Genomic DNA, 22,613 nt, shown 5'->3' with positions numbered 1-22,613 from the left:
CCTCCTGGCCGAAGAAGAAGGCCCAAAACAGGACCTTTCTCAGACACTGTGTTGCTTTGCAGTTCCCAGGTGGTACAGACTCTCACCTAAGCAGACTAAATTCCTAAGTTCCTTGGAGTCCCGGGACCAAGATGGCGACCGCTGCTGCTGTGGCTTAGGCCGCCTCCCCAGCCGGGAGGGCACCTGTCCTCCGGTCCGGAAGGTGGCCGGCTGTCCCCGGCCCACAAAGGGTGCTGCCTCAGCGCCTCTGTGCTTCCGCCTGTTCCAGAAGCTGTCAGGTTCTCTGGCGCACCCTCTCACCTGTTCAGACTAATTTCCTAAGTTCGGCGGGTCCCGGACCAAGATGGCGACCGCTGCTGCTGTGGCTTAGGCCGCCTCCCCAGCCGGGCGGGCACCTGTCCTCCGGTCCGGACGGTGGCCGGCTGTCCCCGGCCCACAAAGGGTGCTGCCTCAGCGCCTCTGTGCTTCTGCCTGTTCCAGAAGCTGTCAGGTTCTCTGGCGCACCCTCTCACCTGTTCAGACTAATTTCCTAAGTTCGGCGGGTCCCGGAACAAGATGGCGACCGCTGCTGCTGTGGCTTAGGCCGCCTCCCCAGCCGGGCGGGCACCTGTCCTCCGGTCCGGAAGGTGGCCGGCTGTCCCCGGCCCACACAGGGTGCTGCCTCAGCGCCTCTGTGCTTCTGCCTGTTCCAGAAGCTGTCAGGTTCTCTGGCGCACCCTCTCACCTGTTCAGACTAATTTCCTAAGTTCGGCGGGTCCCGGACCAAGATGGCGACCGCTGCTGCTGTGGCTTAGGCCGCCTCCCCAGCCGGGCGGGCACCTGTCCTCCGGTCCGGAAGGTGGCCGGCTGTCCCCGGCCCACACAGGGTGCTGCCTCAGCGCCTCTGTGCTTCTGCCTGTTCCAGAAGCTGTCAGGTTCTCTGGCGCACCCTCTCACCTGTTCAGACTAATTTCCTAAGTTCGGCGGGTCTCGGACCAAGATCGTATGTTTATGTTCTAATGTGCTTTTCTAGCATTTCCATAGGAAGATCTGGCAATAGCCACTAAACACAGACCTGAAGGAGGTAAAGGGTGTGGATATCCTGGTGAAGAGTTGTTCAAGGAGAAGACAGAACAAATACAAAGTTAGGAACATAGCAGAAAGGTTCAAGAGCCAGTGTGTCATTTATTGCTCTCTAATTGTTGGAAAGGAATTACATCTTTTACTAACCTGCAATTGAAGAAGAAAAAGCCTATCTTTTGCATATATATGTATATGTGTATATATTTAGTTTGTACTGATGATATATATGTATATATGAATATAGAATATAGATTCATGTGAGCAGGCAAATCCTCAAGGTCCATGCATAGATTTTGAGCAGAAAGGCAGGGTTAAAGTAAATGCTGTTGCTACATTTAAAACATACTGGACCAATAAGTATTTTAGCCTAAGTTGCATGGAGAACAAAGGCTAAGGTGAGGATTAAGAGCTGCCTGTATGAGGAGGGTAGAGGAGCTCAAAGGGAAGGGAGGCAAGGAAGGAGGGAAAGATAAAGATGGTGTTGACTTTTTTGGTCACCACCTCATTGGAACCAGTAAAACACAGCAAATGAGCCTTATTGGGTATCTATATGGGTGGGCACTGACCTTGGCCTAACCCCAGAGAAAAGGAAACCCAGGGAGAAAGGGGAAAAATGTATCTACTAGGCTCACTGCCCTTCCACTTTTGATAGACAACCTTCTATACCCCTTCCCTCCTATTTCTATCCCTGTACCTCTGATTTCTTAGTTGTTAAATCTGGTTTTCTGTTTCAGCCTCAAGGTCTGTGCAGTGCCATTTTGTTGTTTTCTATGTCAAAAGGAAACCCACCTGGCTTGCCTGGGTGTGTAGCAAGTGCAAAAAGATTTGGGTCAAAAATTATAACAAGCTAGTCACTGATGGTCCCCAGGCAATGGAAAGGATGGATCCCAAGTGAGGCTGGGAAGATGCAGCAGTTGAGGCAAGAGCAGATGCTGAACACTGATGGGCATGGTCTAAGTGGTTCACAGAAATACTCAATAGGAATTCATACAACTCTAACAACAGATGAAGCATAAACTACTTCACTTCCTTTAAGTTTAAGATAAATGAAGACCAGCGGTGTGTATGTGGGAAAGAAGGCAGGATTGGAACAAAGACCTCTAATCAATGAATAGGCAGAGTCATACAGAGTGATGGGTGTCTAGTACTTTCTGAGAACACACACCAACTCAGCCCTTACTCTAACCAAATCCGTTCCTGCATCAGTGTCCACAAAAGTTAATATGACCAGGAAAGTGTGGAAACCAAGCTCCAGCAATAAGCCAATGTAATTGACTTAATATGGCAAAATTTCTATTCCTTAAAATGGGCAAATGAGAGAAGTTGATGGATTTAATCTTAGCTGGAACTCACTGTGTGGATATCATAAGATCTAAAACACTAACGACCTATTCTGCTACATACAGCTTTCAATTTTCAAATCATTTAGTTATTGGAGAGAACTAGTCATAAGAGGGACTTGAAAAATTTAATTTACCAGAATGTAATATTATTTATAAAGTGGAGCAAATCTAAAAGGAACAGAATCATAAACTCTTGAGCATCACTACATCACTAAGGAGGGAAATGTATCTTGTACATCACTAAGGCAGAATTGTATGCGACGCAATTTTGGTATAAACTGTGAGAGGCTTCTTTAGTGAGATCCAATGGGAAATGAATCCCTTCTCTCCAGTTCTCCCTGCTTTTGAAGCTGCTGCTGCTGTCTAGCTTCCCCTCCTTGGTCTTACTTTACTTTGCTTGGAATCTTCTCTGAAAAACAAAAATGAAACAAAAAAAGAATAGTTTATAAAAATTTAGTGTAGTGGTTAATTATCAACATGACTAGATTTAGCATGACCTAGCCCCACCTTTGGGTGTGTCCATTGGGACATTTCCTGAGAGGATTATTGAAAGGGAAAGCTCTGTCCTGAATGTGAGCATCAGTAATGGGCCACAGGCCTGAATGGAGTATAAGGAAGAAATAAAAGTGAGCCCCTCCTCTCTGTTTGCCCTCAACCATGAGAGCAGCTGTTCCACCAGCAGCCAAAAATATCCTTCCTCTTTTAAGTTGTTCCTGGCTGGCGCTTTGTGACAGTCACACAAAAGCATGAACTATGGGCTAGTTCTACTATAAAACACTAATCTCACTGTGAGGCTCTAGTCTACCCACATGACATCATCTAAGCCTAATGGTTCCACTAAGTTTCCAACTCCTGGCACAGGTCACCAAGACTTAGGGTTTCCATAGAAGACCTTGAAGAAGACACAACCTTACAGGCTACGTCAAATCCTTCAAGGGCAGTAGCTGTCATCCAAGGTAGCCTGACTACAGCGAAGCAGGAGTCATAGAGCACACTTGCCTTCCTGTTTACCCGAGGTCAGCAACAATTTGTGGAAATATCCACCTGGCCATTTTGCAGCTTCTTGGCTCAGGGCCTGTCTTCTAGAAACCCTGAGTGGACTTTGGAATGTTACACGCTTGAAAAAAAGTCTTACCGTTGCAATTTCTGTGAGGAACTAGAAGAATTAATTTTCAGAGGGCTGAAGAACAAGCTTACCAAAAGCTTATCTGCTGGGGTTGGAGAGATGGTTCAGTGGTTAAGGGCTCTGGTTGCTTTTACAGAGGATATGAGTTCAGTTCCCAGAACCCACATAAAAGCATACAACCATCCATAACTCCCGTCCCAGGGGATCCAATGCCCTTTTCTGGCCTCCAAGGTCACTGCATCCACATGATGCACAAACATTCATGCAGACAAAATACCCATATATGTAAAATAAAAATTATACATATGACACCTGCAAGGCATACTCTTGCTTATCTGTACTCTTAGCACGTGGGAAACTGAGGCAGGAAGACTGAGAATTCAAGGATAGCCCAGGCTTTGGGCTTCAAAGTAAAAGTCTATGTATAAACAAAACAAACAATAAAATAAAATAAAACAAAAGAACAAAAAGGAAAGCACTGAACTTCCTTAATGATCAAGAGCCTCTATTAGAAGTCTGGTGGGGGTAGGAAGACAGATTCTAGAGCTAAATTCCTCTCTCTCTCTCTCTCTCTCTCTCTCTCTCTCTCTCTCTCTCCTCCCCCCTCCCGTGTGTGTGTTGTGCTCATGAGTGGGGGCACACATGCTAGTAGACAATTCTAGATATTATTAGGTATTGCTTCTTCAGCTCCATCCACCTCATTTTTGGGAGGCAACAACTCTCATTGACTTAGAACTCTCCCCCAACTAGCAATGCTAGTTGGCCAGTGAGCCCCACAGATCTGTCTGTTTCTACTTCCCCAGCATTGGGGTTCCAAGCACACACCACCAATTCCAGCTTTTGTGTGTGGGGGGTGCAGGGTGGAAGATTGAACTCAGGTCCCATGCTTATATGGTAAGCCATTTACTGACCAGATGTTTAAGGATTCCAGATAAACTGTCCAAGAGTCTGCTCCCATTTCCCTTTTCAGTTCGTAGGATGCTTCTGACGTTTCTATGTCTCAGGATAGAAGGCTTAATCAAAAATCTTTTGTGAAGGAACCATGCAAGCTTCCAAAGGAAGGAAGCAACCATCACTCCCTACCCAGCTATGTTGCTTACCTTGGTTACTCTTCTATTACTATGACAAAACACCGTGACCAAGTCAACTTATAAAATAAAGCATTTAATTTGGTGTTCACAGTTACAGAGACCCATGAGCATCATGGTGGGAGCATGGCAGCAGGCAGGCAGGCATGGTACTGGAGCAGTAGCTAAGAGCTTATATCTGCTTCACAACTGAGGGGTGGGGAGGTGTGAGTTTTGATACCTCAAAGCTCACACTCAGTGACACTTCTTCCAACAAGGGCACACATCTTCATCCTTCCCAAACATTTTCACCAACTGAGAACCAACTATTCAAATATATGACTCAAATGAGGCCATTCCCATTCAAGCCACCACAATGCCTCTTATTCACAAAAGCGACCAGCATGGTATAACAACCATAAGGGTGCACCAGTGGAAGGTATATCCTGGCAACCAACAGCTCTGTAATGGGACTTAAGATTTGTTCAAAAGAGAAATGTCACACCCAGTACTAGGAATCTAGCCAACTACCCAGAGTAATGAAGTCGTGGATCTTGAAGGAGCGCCTACAACCATCATTTTACCAAACCAGCACAATCCCTACACATTCTAAGTATTTGTCCTTACACCCACAGATATGTGTAGTTCTCCCTTATCCTCATCAAGGAGATGTCTCTTTGTAATAGATGAAGGCCAGTACAGAAAACCACAACCAATAAAAAGTCAGAACTGTGACTCTCCATCCCCATGGAGACATTTACAAAACAATTCCTGCACCTAAGGCTCAGGATATATTGTGGAAGGAGGAGTGAAAAGACTGTAGGAGCCATAGTATCAGGGAGTGTGCTGAGACTGTGTGCCCTAGTAATTTCAGAAGCTATGCCTTTAAAGTCTCACCAACAAAGCTGTATAAATATGAGCTGAACAACAACAGCAACAATAGCCATGATAAAGTGGATGGGACAGGGAGAACCCAGGAGGCCTCAGCCCTTCCCAGAGAATGACAGGCAACTAAGGAATGCCGAGAGCAGGAGAAACCATCTTCCCCAGGGAAGAGCACACCGACTGGTTATCCAATAGCTAATAGTCATACATACAGACAAGTGACTTTATACTGACTGAGCAGATTTTATTTTTGTGCTCGGTAGTATATATGTATATGCATGCGTATGTACATATGTATTTAACCACATTAATGAGAAAGAGGCAATGAGTTTAAAAGAGAGCAAGGAGAGGCATATGAAGTTTGGGGGTGTAGGGAGAACAGGGAAGGTGGAAATAATTATATTATAATCTCAAAAGCTGAAAGAAATGATAGAAAATAGCATCCTGCAGTTTCACAGGAAGCGTCTGCTGAGGCGCATTCTTAGGGGTGGACATTGTAATGAAGTCTACTGCATATTATTGGGTATGCCATTCTAGGACTTAAAACTAATGACAGCCTGAACGAGTCACTCGGTACTCCCCTTTACATATATTCATATATTCACATTATGCATCCTGAAATCAAATCATTTTTAAGTCATTATGTTGCTATAAGTAAAAGGCAGCCACATGAATGCATATTATGAAAAGATGATGTTACTGAATTTTTGAGGGAGACACTTTAAAAAAAATAAAGAAACAAAAACCTTTTCTGTGACTACTATATTGTATCCCAAACAAGGCCTAGACAATGACAATTCCAGTTGACATGCCAATGTGGATTGAGGGAAGTTTCATTAGGACCCTACCCCTAAATGAAGAGCTACTGGAAATTAATGGATGCTGAAGAGGGAGAATCAACCAGCCCTAGGGATGAGCCCCCTAGCTACTCCCTCATCCCCAAGGAGCTAGCTCCTAAAAATATAGGCAACAATAAACGAACTAAGCAATTTGTATTTACATGTTTTATGGATGTGCACATATAACAAGAATGAAGAAAGAAAATACAATGGGAGATAAAATGTATAAAAACCTTCTGTGGGTATTTACTCTAATAGGCCTCCCTCCCAAGTAACGGCAACTTACAACTGTAGCTTCAGAGGGAGACTCACATCTACTGAAGCCATTTTGGTTATGGCACATGTGTGCTTTGCCCATTCAAATCAACATTTTCAAGATTGCACTTTTGTGTTTGAATTGTGTCACTGACTGGAATAAGCTGGGGCGGTGTTCTTTTCTGCATCATTCCATTACCATCGGCACCCCCATTTTAAAGATGAAAAAACTAAGAGCCTGGGAGAATAAAATGCCTGTACAACCCAACCTGATAAGTGAAATAGGTTTGTGATAAAAGCAGCTCTCTGAGTAGCTGCTTGCAAAGCCAGGGTTCAGGCTAGAGATGTGGGTCTTTATCACCTTGTAGACAGAGTGCTATAGTTTCCTTTTCTTGAGAATTTCTTTGAAAATCATCTCAATGCAACAATTCTTGCAAAATGTAAGAGTACAACTTTTCTTTGACACAATCTCTGGGGAACTGATCACATTTTTCTCTCAGATAGCTCTGAGCCTACTGGGCAAACAGGCTGAAATCTGTTATTTCATTCTGAAACAAGGTGGTAACTAGTTTGAACTAAAGAAAGAAAGGAATAAAGAAAGAAAGGAAGGAAGGAAGGAAGGAAGGAAGGAAGGAAGGAAGGAAGGAAGGGACAATATTCTCTGTCTTCTGATTTCTTCGGAGTAACAGTTTATATAAAAACTAAAATACATCCAAAGAACTTGCTGTTTAAAATATTTCCTGCCTATAGCCTCAGACTCAGGACTTTATTATAAAGTTAGGCTTTTCTTGTTTTATCTGTTGAAGATATGACACTAGACCTTGGCTAGAGTCAACTCTGTTTAAATGTCAATTCCCAATTTGGGTGTCTGGGGAAATGGCTCAATCCATAAACTGCTTACTACAAAGGCATAAGAACTTGAATTCAGACCCCCATAAAAGCCTAGTCATGGTGACCTAGATCTAAAACCAGCACTAGAGAGGTAGCGATCAAGGATCATAGGAGCTTGCTAGACAGTCAGTCTAAATGAACTAATGAGCTCAATGTCTACCGAAAGAGAGAGATCAATGAAGACAAATGATGCCAACATTGGCTTCCAAGTACATACATCTGTGCACAGAAAAGTAAATACATGTACATACATACATACAGTACACACACACACACACACACACACACACATACTTCTTAAAATTCTCTTTATTTTGACTATAGTTTCAATGTAGTTTCTGATAGCTACATTTAATTGTCAACCTTACACACCTAAGAAAAGAACCTCAATTGAGAAGTTGCCTACATCAGGTTGGCCCACGGGAATGTCTGTTAGGCATTTTCCTGGTTGGTAATTGAGGTAGGTGGGACTATCCTACTATGGACGGCATTGTTCTTAAGCATGTGGTCCTGGGCTATATAAGAGGAGGCTAATTGGCAGCAATCCCTGGTGGTTGCTTACCCAGAAGTATAAAAAGAAATACACTTTTACTTCCCCAAGTTGCTTTTTGTCGTAGTGTTCTAACAACCGAAAGTAAATTTGGATAGAAATTGGTACAAGGAGTGGGGCTGTTGATATTAAGAACCTTTATTGCAGAGATGTGAAAGACTTTAGACCTTTAGATTAGAAAAGCAGCTGAATAATGTAAGCAATACTTGACAGATCATTCTAGAAGGGATCTGGAAGTCAGTAGAGCGGAAAGAAATTTAGGAAGGAGAGGCCTAACTCAAAATATTTCAGAGGGAAAGAATGTTAGCAATTGGGCTAGAAGCCATTTGTGTGTTATTTTGTAAAAGAATCTGAATGCTTTTTGCCCATGCCCTGAGAATTCTCAGGCAGCCAAACTAAAAAGCAGTAGGCTAGTTTCTTTAATGGAAGAAATTTCAAGAAAGTAAAACATGGAACCAGTGGAAAGGTTATAACCAGTAACTCTTATATGGGGCTACAGTGAAAAAGAGGAAATGGAGAAGAAATACAAAATGTGCAGTTTGGAGAAAAAAAAGAGGACACTAAAAAGCAAGCTATTTTAATATACAGTATCAAAAATACAGTCTATAAAATTATTAACATGAAGTGTAATTGGGGATGGCTTAAATCAATCAAAGAAAGAAACTGCATGATCATCTCAACAGATGACAAAAAGACCTCTGACAAAATCCAACATCCTTCATGATAAATCAGTAGCCAATCTCATGGTAAACAGAAGAAAATGAGGCATGCCTGTCTATTCTCTCTGCTTCTACTCAATGTTGTGCTTGACATCTTAGCAAAAGCAATGAGACAGAAGAGAAAATATAAGGAACACAAATAGGAAAAGAAGTCTAAGTATACTTTCTTGTACGTGACATCACTCTATACACAAGAGACCCTAAATATCCTGCCAGTAAACTTCTAGAGCTGATAAACACTTTCATCCATATATCATGTTACAAAATTAACATACACAAGTCAGTAGTTTTCTGACAGATGGATAGCAAACACACTGAGAAATTAGGGAAACAATTCCACTTACAAGTAAAAATTAAAATACTTTAGAGTAAACCTGATCAAAGAAGTGAAAGACCTCCATAGTGAAGGCTTTAAAACTCAGTAGAAATGGACTAGGGAAGGCATGAGAAGATATAAAGAACATTCATGCTCACAAATAGGCAAGCATTAATACTGTGAAAGTGAGCACACTATACTACTAGCCACCCTCCACTCCAAAAAGAAACAGTCTACAGTTTCAACAAAATCCCCTTCAAAATGCTGATTCAGTTATCCACAGAGACCGAAAAAAAAAAAAAAACCCTTAAAATTCACATGAAAACACAAAAGATCATGGATAACCAAATCAATCCTGGGGCAAAAAGAATGAGCCTAGAGAAAAATGTGGCAGTCCCTACCTGATATCAACTATAGAGCTACAGTAATAAAAATAATACCACACTGGCACAAAACAGATAGATAGATCAATGGAATAGCATAAAGGGCACATATATAAGTCTACATAACTGTGGGCACCTGCTTTTTGACAAAGAGACCAAAACTACTCTGTAGAAAAGATAGAATCTTCAAAAATGGTGCAAGAGAAACTGAATATCTGTATGTAGAAAAATGAAGAAAGATCCTTACCTCACACCGTACAGAAGTCACCTCCAAGTAGTTAAAGAGATTACTACAAAGCCCAAGACTCTGAGACTGACGGAGAAGTAAGAAATGCCTTCCAATATACACGCACGATAAACACTTTCTGGCTAGGGTTCAGTCCCTCAAGAATCAAGGCCAACAATCCACAAAGAGAATCTCACCAAAAGCAAAAGCAAAAGCAAAGGAAATTGTTGTGGGTGAAGAGGCAGCTTGCACGATGGGGAAAAAAATCTTTGCCAGCTATGCATCTAACAGAAGATTAATTACTAGAATTTACAAAGAACAAACAGAACAACCCCACCCCCACCCCACCACCACCACCACCATCAACAGCAACAAAGTCAAAGAAACAAATGATCTGATCAAACCCTGGCTACAGATGTGGACAGAGAGTGGTTGAAAGAAGAAGTACAAATAGCTAATAATTATTTATAAAATTGTTTAATGACTTTAGATACTAAAAAATAAAAATTAAAACTACTTTAAGATTCCATCGCACCCCAGCCAGAATGACTATTATCAAGCAAACAACTTATAACAAATGTTGGCATGGTTTTGGGAAAGAGTAACACGTAACCATTGTTGGTGAGGGTGTCGAATGGTTCAGCCACTATAGAAATTTGTGTGGCGGTTTCTCAGAATCCTAAAAACAGATATTAACACATGGTCACATGAGAGTAATGGGATTTATATATAAAGAAAAAATGAAATTGTGAGTCTTAAAGGCCAGGAAGTTATAAAAGAGCAATGAGGCAGAGGGGAGAAGCAGCCTTAAGGGAGAAAGATAGCAACATACACGTGATATGGAAGAGGTGTGTGCAGACAGGCGAGGTAGAATACATGTGATATGGAAGAGGTGTGTGCAGACAGCAGAGGTGGAATACACGTGATATGGAAGAGATGTGTGCAGACAGCCGAGGTGGAAAGGCTAGTGTTTGCGAGTTCGAGCTTCCTCGATGTGAGCTGAAAGCTATATGCCTACTCCCAAGGAAATTTTATAGGAGGTATAAGGACAAAGTTTGCAGTCGTTTGGCAATGTCCTTGTCATTGCTAATAAAAGGGGCTAATCTCCTGTTCTTAAAGGAGAAATTCATTTCTAAAACTTGTCTAAAACTTGTCATCTGTGTCATTATTTTGAAATAGAAGAAGAAACCCTCTAGATTTTATATTCTAAGCACTTTTCTTGTCTCTCTGTAGTCCATGCTAATTATATTTCCTGTGTGTGTTTGCAAGCATGCACACATTGTATATATGGAGATTACAGGAGAACTCACGGGAGTTGGTTCTTTAATTTAGCCATGTGGGTCCCAGGGATCATACTCTGTTCACCAGGCTTAACAGCAAGCCTTTTACCTACTGAGCCATCTAGTTGGCCCATAACTCTTTTGTTTTGTTTTGTTTTGTCCAGCTACATCTAAGTCTTATTTTTAGTTATTCTATAGTTTCATAGTGACGTGTATAAATACAAGCTTATTGGTAGTTACTCTAGATACTACAATACAATCACAATTCTGTAGTCCAAAGGCAGGAACATTCTCACACTATTTTACATTTTATGTGTGTGACTGGAAGACCTGAATTATTTGTGGATTTGTCTCATGGAAACTCACCCATCAGGTGCCTTGTTTTTGTCTTCGTTACTTTGAAATTACAGTCTTGCATTCATTCTGTTTCTTTGTGGAATTATTTGCACCTTGCACTTTAAGTGTGCTCTCCATAGAGTCTCAGAGCATGGCCAGACAGAAAACACATTCAGATGCTTATCTTTGGGTCTTGGTCTCACATGTGTAGTGGTATCAGTCTTGTCCCTACAGCCATTAGAGGGAAATCTGTAGTACAATTTCCCAAGGAAGATATCCTTTGCTCTTCTCACATAGTTAAGGAAAGTTCCCGTTCTGTTTCTCTTAATAGGCCGAGTTCTTCCTTTTTATTTCTCCTTTTTTTTTTCTTTTTCTTGAGTGCCATTCTTGGGGGCACGAATTTAGACAGATCTTTGATATGATTTGAATTGACCTTAATTAAGCTTTGTCAACCCTTGGCAACTAAAACTCTAATTTGTCTGGAATAAACAGGTCTCCCAAGGCAGCCATGGCTTCACAGCCCTTCCTGGGACATTGCTTTATTATTATTATTATTAGTAGTAGTAGTAGTAGTAGTAATAGTAGTAGTAGTAGTAGTAGTAGTAGTAGTAGTATTTCAACCCTAAGTATTTTCCTGCTATGGTTCCAAGCTTGCCTGTGGACTAGACACGCAGATGTAGATTCTATCCAACACTTCCAGGATTCTTTAAGTTGTCATTTTTTGGTTTTGTTTTGCTTTGCTTTGCTTAACTACTGCCAGAAATGGATGTCTCCTTCTGAAAGCAGGTTACAGGGACTTGGGGGGGAAAAGATCAGGGTTTTTGTTTTGTTTTGTTTTGTTTTGTTTTGTTTTTCTGCCCATGACCACATGCTTCTTGCTATTGGCTATCATTGAAATCTCTTAATCCATTCATCAAAATAAATCCCAGCAGAACATAGCAAAGTTTTCATTTAGAAACACCAATGCTTGGGAAGTACCTCACACTTTGGTGAGGTGGGGAATGTGTGCACTTTGTGCCTAAAATCTTTTTTCCTTCACATCTGTTTCCAGACCAGTGCTAGTAAGTTGGAAGATCACATCTTTGACACACCATGGCCTGGATGTTTTAGACATAGTTCTATCACTTTTTGCACACAGTATGAATCTACGTAGTTGAGAGTTGCTGAGCTCCTACTCAGTATCGTTTCAGGTACTGCTATGCTGAGAAACCCCTGCCAGGACCCCTGCAGGAACCGAAACATGCCAACCCCTTAGGCAGTGTGTGCATGGGCCCAATCTGTCCACAGCTGGCCTCTGCCCTGTGCTTCCCCACCTAGCTTGGTCCTTCCTGAATCCTCTCTCCTTCCCCCTGCCTCCCCCCCCCCCATCCTTTCTTCTGTACTTTCACCCTAATTTCCTTCTTGTCTTTCCTTCCTTCCTTCCTTCCTTCCTTCCTTCCTTCCTTCCTTCCTCCCTCCCTCCCTCCCTCCCTCCCTCCCTCCTTCCCTCCCTCCCTCTCTCCCTCCATCTCTTCTTTCTTAATTCCCCTTCTCTGATGTGCAATGTGAATACTAGGAAGTCCGAGTAGAACTATAACTCTTTCACCGACAGAATAAACAGCACACATATCAGACAGTACAGCTTAACTGGTCTCGTAGTTTTAACCTGATGACAAGAAATGGCTCCCTCCTACAGAAAAAGGAATTTTAAGTTACATCCATTAAAAATAACTGGCTGACACATTTGGTCCTTTTGAAAGAAATTCTATCTGTTTAATATAATGCACCAACCAATTTAAAAGAAGTGGCCCCTTATTAGAGATCTGATTCATTCCTAGATAAATCACTGATTTGTGGCTCACCGGGGTGTATTTAATACTGTTAAACTATGAAAGGACACCCCAAACTATCAGCAATGCCACAGCCACTCGTTCTGAAAGAGATCTGAGGCAGCAGAGACCCCTGGGTGCTAAATGTAATCTTTTTCCTGGGATAAAAGCACAGAGAATTGCTGATCTTTATAAAAAGATCTGTCTCTACCCACTGCCTTCCTCTTCTCTACTGCCACAGTGCAGTCCATTGTCAGAAAGCTCAGAACTGAAAATTAAAGCAGGGGGTAATGGGCTCTGTTTGTGTCATTTAAAAAAATCTGCGGCCTGACAAGACTCCTTTTTAATGTTTGCTGGAGGAAAGTTCATCACTAAAACAAATATAGACTGTGAACCGTAACGGATACATTTGACTAGAGAAGTAATGGAAAACCTATAGAAAAGCAGGAAATATGTTTCCCCAATCTAAACGTTACCATCAATTGAATGAAATGTAGGCTGCCTGCTAGGAATAGCTCCATAAAGAAAAAAAAAAAAAAAAAAAACAGACCAAACATGTAGCACCAATTCCCAATCTTAGAGTCAGGACTGATGTCTCTGTTTTCACCCTGAGGTTTCATCCACTTTCTCCCGTACAGATTTGACGCTGATGACTTCCGGAAGTACGGTGTCTCTCCTGACCCCTTGCCTTCACAGAGCAGCCCCATTTTAAGGCTCTGTAGTACATTCCACTTGGATACCCAATAATCACACCAAATTCAATAGTATCTAACATGGCCTGACTCCTTTTCATTTTCCTTCTGATGGAATCCGTCCACCTTCGCCGTTCACTCAAGAGCACTGCAGCCTTTATTACCTACCAGTTGAGAAAATTTGAAGGCATTCTTTCCCTCAGTCTTCCCATTCATCCCTTATGACTGATTTGTCACAAAAACCCAATTCCTTTCCTGAATGGCCCTTACATGTGTCCCCTATTCTTACTCTTAGTCCTGATACATGAGCCCTCACCAAGCCGTAACCACCTCGGACGCCAGTTTTCCTTCTCTAGGGAGTCAGAGAAACGGGTTCCATGCCTTCCCATTTCTCTGCCTCTTTCAGTTCATCCTCCTGGGCTTAACGCCAAAACTATAGCATTTCTGTTCTCTCAATATTACACAACCTGGGATGTCTTCACAAGTTCATGAAAGTCTTTGCACTGAGCACACATCTCGCCCTTCTGGCCCCGTGTCATGAAGAACAATTAAGCTTTTCTCTGCATCTCTACTTCTGTTGTTGGGTTCTCCCCTGACCTAGGAATCTAAGTTAGAAAGGTTCTCATAAGGCAGGGGGGTTAGAAAGTGTTTTAAATAATGCCTTTTAACCATTACAAGCCTTCCTCGGTTACACCTGCCCTGCGTTACAACAGAAAAGGGATCAGTTTAGAGGATTCCAGTTTCCAACAGGTACTTTGCCTGAGCTGATGGCATCCCAGCTGCCTCTCTGGCTGAGTCACCTACTTCAAAATAGGCAGCAGAGGATGGGTGGAGCAAACCCTTGTGCAGGGCCAAAGCAAGCATACAGGGCCGAACAATAACGGCAAAATAACCTTTCAAAAGAAAAGGAAAAGACTTAACACCTCTGGTGGTTGTGATTTAAAACAAAAACTGGGAAAAATCACCATCCTGTTAGGGGTAAGGAGAAAAGTGTTGCATTCAGAAAGCACAGGGGGCAGCAGGAGCCCCAAACTACACAGATAGTGGAGGAAACCTTCAGCCTACCACTGCACCCCAGCAAGCACTGGTGCTGGAAGCTGAGGACCTGAACAACCTGTCTTAGGCAACTCTTTAATCAAGGGTTATCACTGGTAAGTGAGAGATCAAAAGAGGGATGGGGGAAGCTTACCCAAGGAAAACAGGTAAGGATTTTGAACAGCCAGCTATCTATCCTGGTGTGATGCTTTGAATGAGGAAGGCTCTGTAGACTCGTGTATTTGAATGCACGGTCTCCCATTGATGGAATTATTTGGGAAGGATTGGGAGGTGGGGTGGGATTTGAGGTTTCAAAAGTCTACACCATTTCCAGATCTCACACACATACACACACACACACACACACACACACACACACACACACACACACACACCACACCACACCACACCACACTTCATAGTTGAAAAACAGATGTAAGCTCTCAGCTACTGCTCTGGCTCTACATCTGTCTGCCTGCTGCCATGCTTCCTGCCATGGTAGTCATAGACTCATCCTCTGAGACTGTGAGCCCCAATTCAAATGCTTTCTCTTACAAGTTGCCTTGGTCATGGTGTCTCTTAGCACAGATCGAGAAGAAACTATGGTGGCTGGTGAAATAATGGGCTCTTCATTTGTTTCTGGAGGTGAAGTCATCTAAACTAATATTAATTAATGTTCAACTCGTGTTGTGTTACTCTTGTGCTGGAGACTTAAATAAGTGATTCATAATTATTTACAGGGGGCATTATTTTTGTTTATTCTGTTTGGTGTTTATATAACTCTTTTATATTTATTTTAATTGTAGCAGTTATGATTTCCTACAAAGATAACTCATATCAGAAGCTTATATAAATGGAACCAAGATGTAGGGCCCTTGCTTAGAAACTTGTAGTTGATTTGGGGATCAGAATATACTCAAGAGAGACCAACAAGACAAATTCGAGCTTCATTGGAGGAGGAGCATCTAATACAGCAAAGGAAGTTGACAAGACCATGGGAGAGGAGATGACTCACGTAAGTCTCCTAAGCTACAAAGAGATTGGCTGGTTAAACGAACTGAGGGTGAACAGGATTGACAGGGCCTGGAGTGTGGCAAGCATTAGAGAGGTTAAGGGAAGGCTAAGAAAAATAGTTAATGAGAGTCAGGATGGCCACAGTTGCCACCCAATGCAGGGAAGCCACAATGTGCTCTATAGCTTAGTCAGCAGTAGCCTCCTCTCATTCTTATTTGCTGGGTCAGGCTCTTCCACTGTTTGGTAAGAGTCCAGATGCTATTAATTGGTGACTAGTCAAATGCATTGGCTCACTTACTAGCTTTCTATCAAAACCTGTGAGGCAGAAGTTGGAAAGAATAAATCTTCTATGTTGGAAATAGTTTCAGTAGGGCAATCTGGGTTCCCTCTGACGATTACAAATTTGCAACTTCTTAATTAATCAAATAGTATTTTTTAAATTACTCTGTGGCATTGGATCACCTGGGGCTAGAGTCACAGACAGCTGTGACCCACCTGACATGAATACTAGGAACCAATTTTGGATTCTCTGAAAGAGTAGTATGTGCTCTTGGCTGCTGAGCCATCTCTTCAGCACCTGTATTGTTTTGTTTGTTTGTTGTTCTTTTTGAGACATGGTGTCATTCTAGGCTAGCCTGGAACTCACTATATGATCTAAGCTGGCCTCAGTTTTTTAGCAATCTTCCTGCTTCCAGCTCCCAGTGTGGATATGAGAGGCATGCACAACCGACTTGGCTTACAAGTTGCATTTAAAAGACAATGTGGAATTAAAGATCATGATAACAAAGGTAGAAATGTTAAGTTTTAAAATAAGGGGAAATATCTAGAAAGAAGCAAAAATAGGAATTGGAGATAAAAGGGTTATTTTCAATGAAATTTGAGAAAACTCCAGTTGTGGTGTGTGGGAATTCAAGATCCACACTATGTAGTGAAACACAGCTAGAGGAACAGACCGAGAGGAGACTCAGGAAAATCATCACGGTCCAACTGGGCATCCACAGAAAGCCCTATCCTGGCACACTGGGAATTCATGCTAAGTAGTAGCAGGGCTTTCAAGACTAACTTTTAGTGAAAGGGGGAAACAGTGGCCCAGGCAGGCTGCATTTGCAGAGTAACTTGTCAATGCAGTTGTAGGTAGGCACAGCCTGTCTGTTTACCTGTGGCTGGGAACCAGAAATGCCAAAGGGCCCCTCCCCTCAGAGCAGAATTATCACACACCAGAAAAGAGCCCAAGAATCTGCCTCATAGATCCCCATAGATAGCCACTGAGGAAGAGTCTTCATATGAGAGATCCTATAACGAGAACTTAACTAGGTCTCAGAAGAAAGTGGACAGATAGGAGATATGGGGGGGGGGGCACCAAAGAATAAATCAATGGCAAAGGAAACAATTCAATCAGATGTGGCCAGAGTGGGATCGAAATGGTAACTGGCCTTCCAGCAAGAATGGGAAATCTTAAAGGGACAGGACTCTCTAGAAAGCAACAGGACAAAGTGAAGCCTCAGTGGCTCTGAGGTGAAACTGAATGTGATTGCTAGAGCTTAAAAACGAGAGAGGACTAGAAGAGAAAAGCTTACAAGATCGTAGCTCTGAAAGCTGCACTCGGCAAAAGGAAGCTGGAAGCCAGGGAAACTCCATTGTACCAACATACCACAAGTGTCCACTCCAAGAATCTGAAAGCAAACAGGACAGAAGGAGCCAAAAGTGGCCAGCAAGGAAAAGTCCTTGTTTGGGTGTTTTTTAAAAATCTTAAATATAATTATTTCTTTTAAGATTACCATTAACATACAATATTCATTGATTTTAAAAACATATATTCAGTAATAATCTTCCTTACTGAAAGACTGTGTTTGAATTTCATGTCAAACAAGGGGATATTTGCATAAAACATTCTTCCATACATATTCTTCAAAGGGTAAAATGATGTGACAGTTAGCAAGAAAAAGCTTTTGTGGCAGGTAGATTCTCATTCTGGTTCAAAGATTTTCAAAATAAATGAGATGTATATGTGATAGTATTGAAACTGATCAAAGTAGCTGTAATTGAGTACCTTTATCAATATTATATAGAACAAGAATTAACACAAAGGTAAGTCATGTGTGCTTTAGTGGAAACAACTACATGATTTTGGCTGACTTAAAATGAAAGCAAGCAGGTAGAGTTTCTCTCCTGCATACAGTGTAAGAAGTTAAGTGTGGGCCATTCTCATCCTGACAACCACAGAACCACAGCCAGCCTTTACTCCAGTGGGGAAGACATCTCAGGTAAAGAGTGTCCAGAAATCCAAACAAGAACGGGCCCCTCCAAAGAGCACAATATAGTACTAGCTAGACTGTGGCAGAACACACAAAGAGCACACACTGGCAGACGAGCATACAGGACTCTAAGAAGAATGTAGCTAAAATTTTAATGTGGTGATAAATGTCAGATGTTAAAAGCACACAGTTGCAGACTCCTATCAGCTACAAGCATGTCCGGGCTTCAGAATTCACTCACAGGCCATTCTGCACAGCAGCAGCATGAGCAAGGTTGTGGCATATCCCAAATCCATCATGGTGACTATCCTTATTGCCAAATTAATTTTCCCACATTGGGCCAGTGGGGACTGATTCACATTATGAGTGTGGATGTTTGCAGAGGCAGAGGAGGCAGATCCCAGGAACTGGAATTACATACAGTTGTGATCTACCTGAGCTGAATGCTGGGAATCAAACTCAGGTCCTCTGGAAAGAACCGCAAATGTTCTTAACCACTGAGTCATCTCCCATTTAACTCATTTTCATTCATCACGCTGCTCAAAAGAAACATCTAGTCTATTTTTATTTGCCCATGAATGGACAAAGCCTGCTTTGGATAACAGTCCTTAATCCAATGCGTTATTTTACCATGGTCAAGTGCTTGTCTAGCACATATAAGGCTCAGTTTGATTCTCAGCAGTGCAAAAAAAAAAAAAAAAAAAAAAAAAAGTGAAACACAAACCAGGTGACATTAAACAGTGCTACACAATGATACATTATCAGTGCACGTCATTTTTCTCTGTGATTGTGTATTTGTAGCATCCTGAAGGACATAACCTTCAGAATTAGAATTGCTGGGCCAAGCAGCTAGGCAAAGATTTCCCAAGAACATAATAGTAATAATAGTGCCTGTGGGTATTCCTTTCAGAATATTCCTAGTTCTAAAAAGGACCACAAAATCTGAAAACTTTGCAGGCCTATCATAATCTGAGAAGCATTGGTAAAGTTATCCCCAGACCAGTGCATACTAATGTAGCACAGAGTAAACAATTACATCGCTCTAAAGAACGGAAGCTTCAGTGTGGAAGGAAGGAGGCTTTGGTGTGAGATCTATGAAATGCACTAAGAATCCCATATTTCTGACTTTGGTTTAGAAGTATCAGTATGAAAGAATGAAGCAGTTTTCAGAAATAGCTTGCCTATTTCTGTTCACTGAACAAAAAAAGAAGAATCCTAGAAAAGGTGACCAAAGGAGATACCCCAAGCCTTACACTAGCACCCTGAGCACGTCCCATAAATACTGCAGGATTCCCTGAGGGAAAAATGGAAGACCTATGGCAGGAAAAACCAAAGAAGGTGGAAGATAACACATCAGATCATGAAGTAAGGATATCAGGAAACACATCTAAAATACCAATAAAAGGAACCAATGTGAATCAGTCCCCACTGGCCCAATGTGGGAAAATTAATTTGGCAATAAGGATAGTCACCATGATGGATTTGGGATATGCCACAACCTTGCTCATGCTGCTGCTGTGCAGAATGGCCTGTGAGTGAATTCTGAAGCCCGGACATGCTTGTAGCTGATAGGAGTCTGCAACTGTGTGCTTTTGACATCTGACATTTATCACCACATTAAAATTTTAGCTACATTCTTCTTAGAGTCCTGTATGCTCGTCTGCCAGTGTGTGCTCTTTGTGTGTTCTGCCACAGTCTAGCTAGTACTATATTGTGCTCTTTGGAGGGGCCCGTTCTTGTTTGGATTTCTGGACACTCTTTACCTGAGATGTCTTCCCCACTGGAGTAAAGGCTGGCTGTGGTTCTGTGGTTGACAGGATGAGAATGGCCTACACTTAACTTCTTACACTATATGCAGGAGAGAAACTCTACCTGCTCATGTATCCCCATTGTGGACCACACCTCCATATACCTAAAAATAATAAAAATAAGTATTTTAAGAGAGGAAGATAATAAAAGAGGGCTGAACTCCAAGGAGAGAAATAGAGGGAAAGAAGAGAAGGATTACTTAGAATCAAGAAAGAGCTGATGGGACAGTGGAAAAGCACAGAGAAAGAGAAAAGTCATCCAAAGAAAAATACAATTATCTGGACCTTAAGCCTTGGTTCACTGAGGAGCACCATGGCAAAGCTAAGGCTAGAGAGTGAGCCAGGCAGCCCTGGACAGTAGCCTGGCAGTCCATGAAGCAGAGAAATGCAGGGTTCTTGAAAGAACACAGACGGGATGAAAGGATTTGGTTTGAGACTATCTACCCCTGTGCAGCAGACTAGCATGGGGAAGAAATCCACAGCATCTCTCTCCACATTTTATAATGCTGGAGCCAGGTGAATTTTGGCAAAGAACCTAATGCTTGAGACTGGCCTGCTCTGAGAACTTGAAAACGAGGGACAATCCCAAGTCAGGGAATCTGGGAACATCCTGACACAGAGGGAGGCAGCCTCAAGAAGCAGCTATGAGAGAAGGAGTATCAGATACAGACTGGTAAAGTATTTAAGAAGCAGGGAATGTTGTGTGGGAAGTGTCTTGGCTAGTGACCCCACCCTTTAGGAAAGAGGGAACTCTACCTATGGATCCTGTGAAGACTGACTGGACCAGGAGGAAACAAAATATCAGGGCTTAAAGACATGGTGAAAAAAATGGTATGAAAAGGTCAATGACAGTTTTTTGTTTTTGTTTTTGTTTTTCTTTAAAGAAATGTAGGTTCATTTGAAGACCAGATCTTTGAATTATGGCCATAGGAGAAGGAGAAGAATACCATACTAAAAGCATGCAAAACATTTTCAATAAAATCAGAGAAGAGAATTTTCTAACCCTAGAGAAAGAGAAGCTTATTCACGTAAAAGAGGCCTACATAACACCAAATAAATAGGACCAAAAAGGAAACTCTCCATGGCATATTATAATTAAAACACTAGAAGCACAGAATAAAGTAAGGTTGTTAAAAACTGCAAGAGAAAAATTTGAGTCACTTATAAAGATAGGTCCTTCAAAATTACAGCTGGTTATCTGCTTGAAATTTGAAAACCAGAAATGTCTAGAAAGATGTTTCCAAGTTCTGAAGGCCCACGACTTGCCAAACAGAGTATTATGCCAAGCAAAACTATTTATTAAAACTAAAAAAGGAAAACATTCCATGATAAAACAGATTAAAGAAATTTATTAACACAAGTCAGCTCTCAGGAGGTACAAGAGGGAATACATTGAAGACAAAGATAAAGGCCCTCAATGGGCCACAGGGATTAAATAAACAATAAGAAGATAGCTTATTAAAATGTGTCTAAGAAAACAAAACACTTAAATGACAGGAATTTATAAATAGCTTCCAACAACATGTCTGAATATTAATGGTCTCAATTTACCATTTAAAAGGCACAGACTAGTATATTGGATTAGAAAGCAGAATCCATCTGTTGCTGCCTACTAGAAAAACACACCACCATCAAAGGTAGGCATCATCAATCCATCTTACACTTGTCAGAATAGCTAAGATCAGTAACAAAACTGACAGTTCATGCTGGTGAGGACGTGGAATAAGGAAAAGCTTAGATCCATTGCTGATGGTAGTTCAAATATGTATAGCCACTATGGAAATCAATATGGTAGTTCCTCAGAAAGTTGGGACTTGGTCTACCTCAAGATCCAACTACAATGCTATTGATAATATACCCAAAGGACACTTCAATACCACAAGGACACTTGCTCAACAATGTTTATTGCTGCTTTATTCAGAATAGCCAGAAACTGGAAACAACCTAGATGTCCCTCAACAAAAGAATGGATATGGAAAATGTGGCACCTTTACACAGTGGAGTAATAAATGTGGTACATTTACACAATGGAGCTGTTTTTAATAATGACATCATAATATTTGCAGGTGAATGGATGGAACTAGAAAAAAATAAACCTGAATGAGATAACCCAGACCCAGAAGGATAAATAGAGTATTTATTCACTTATATGTAGATATTAGCCATCAAATCAATGAAAACTAACCAACAATCTTTAGACCAAGAGAGATTAGGTATAGAGGAAGGAGACTAGGGGAAACACATGGACCTCTCTGGGAGGAGAAATTGAATAGATTTTATCAATGTACTATGGGCAGGTGGGAACAGAAATGGGAGGATCAGTTGGGGGAAAAGATAGAGTTAAGAGGGAGAATGTGAAAAGGGACAGCTAGAAGTGAGGGACACTTGAGAAATAATTTGGAAACCTAGTGCAGTTTAAACTTCTTAAAATGCAGGAAGATGATTCTAATGAGGTCTCCTTATAATAGGGCAGATAGAGTTGCATTCAACTGTGTAGTTAGCCAAGGGAGCCCCATGGAAATCCCCAAACAACCCAGGCTGTTGCTAAGACAATGAGTAATTCTCCACAAACTGACATCAGAGCTTCACTGCCAAGAACACCACCATACAACCCATCAAGTGGTACCATGAAGTGGTAGAGCTACTTGGAGTCGTCACCCCTAAGTTCTAGTACCTTTGGTGTAGGAAGAGACTGCAAACTACTGAAAAAGAAATATAAACAT

This window comes from Mus musculus, chromosome 9, assembly GCF_000001635.26.
Source record: "Mus musculus strain C57BL/6J chromosome 9, GRCm38.p6 C57BL/6J".
Taxonomy (NCBI): domain Eukaryota; kingdom Metazoa; phylum Chordata; class Mammalia; order Rodentia; family Muridae; genus Mus; species Mus musculus.
Note: the sequence above shows the minus strand (reverse complement) of the source record.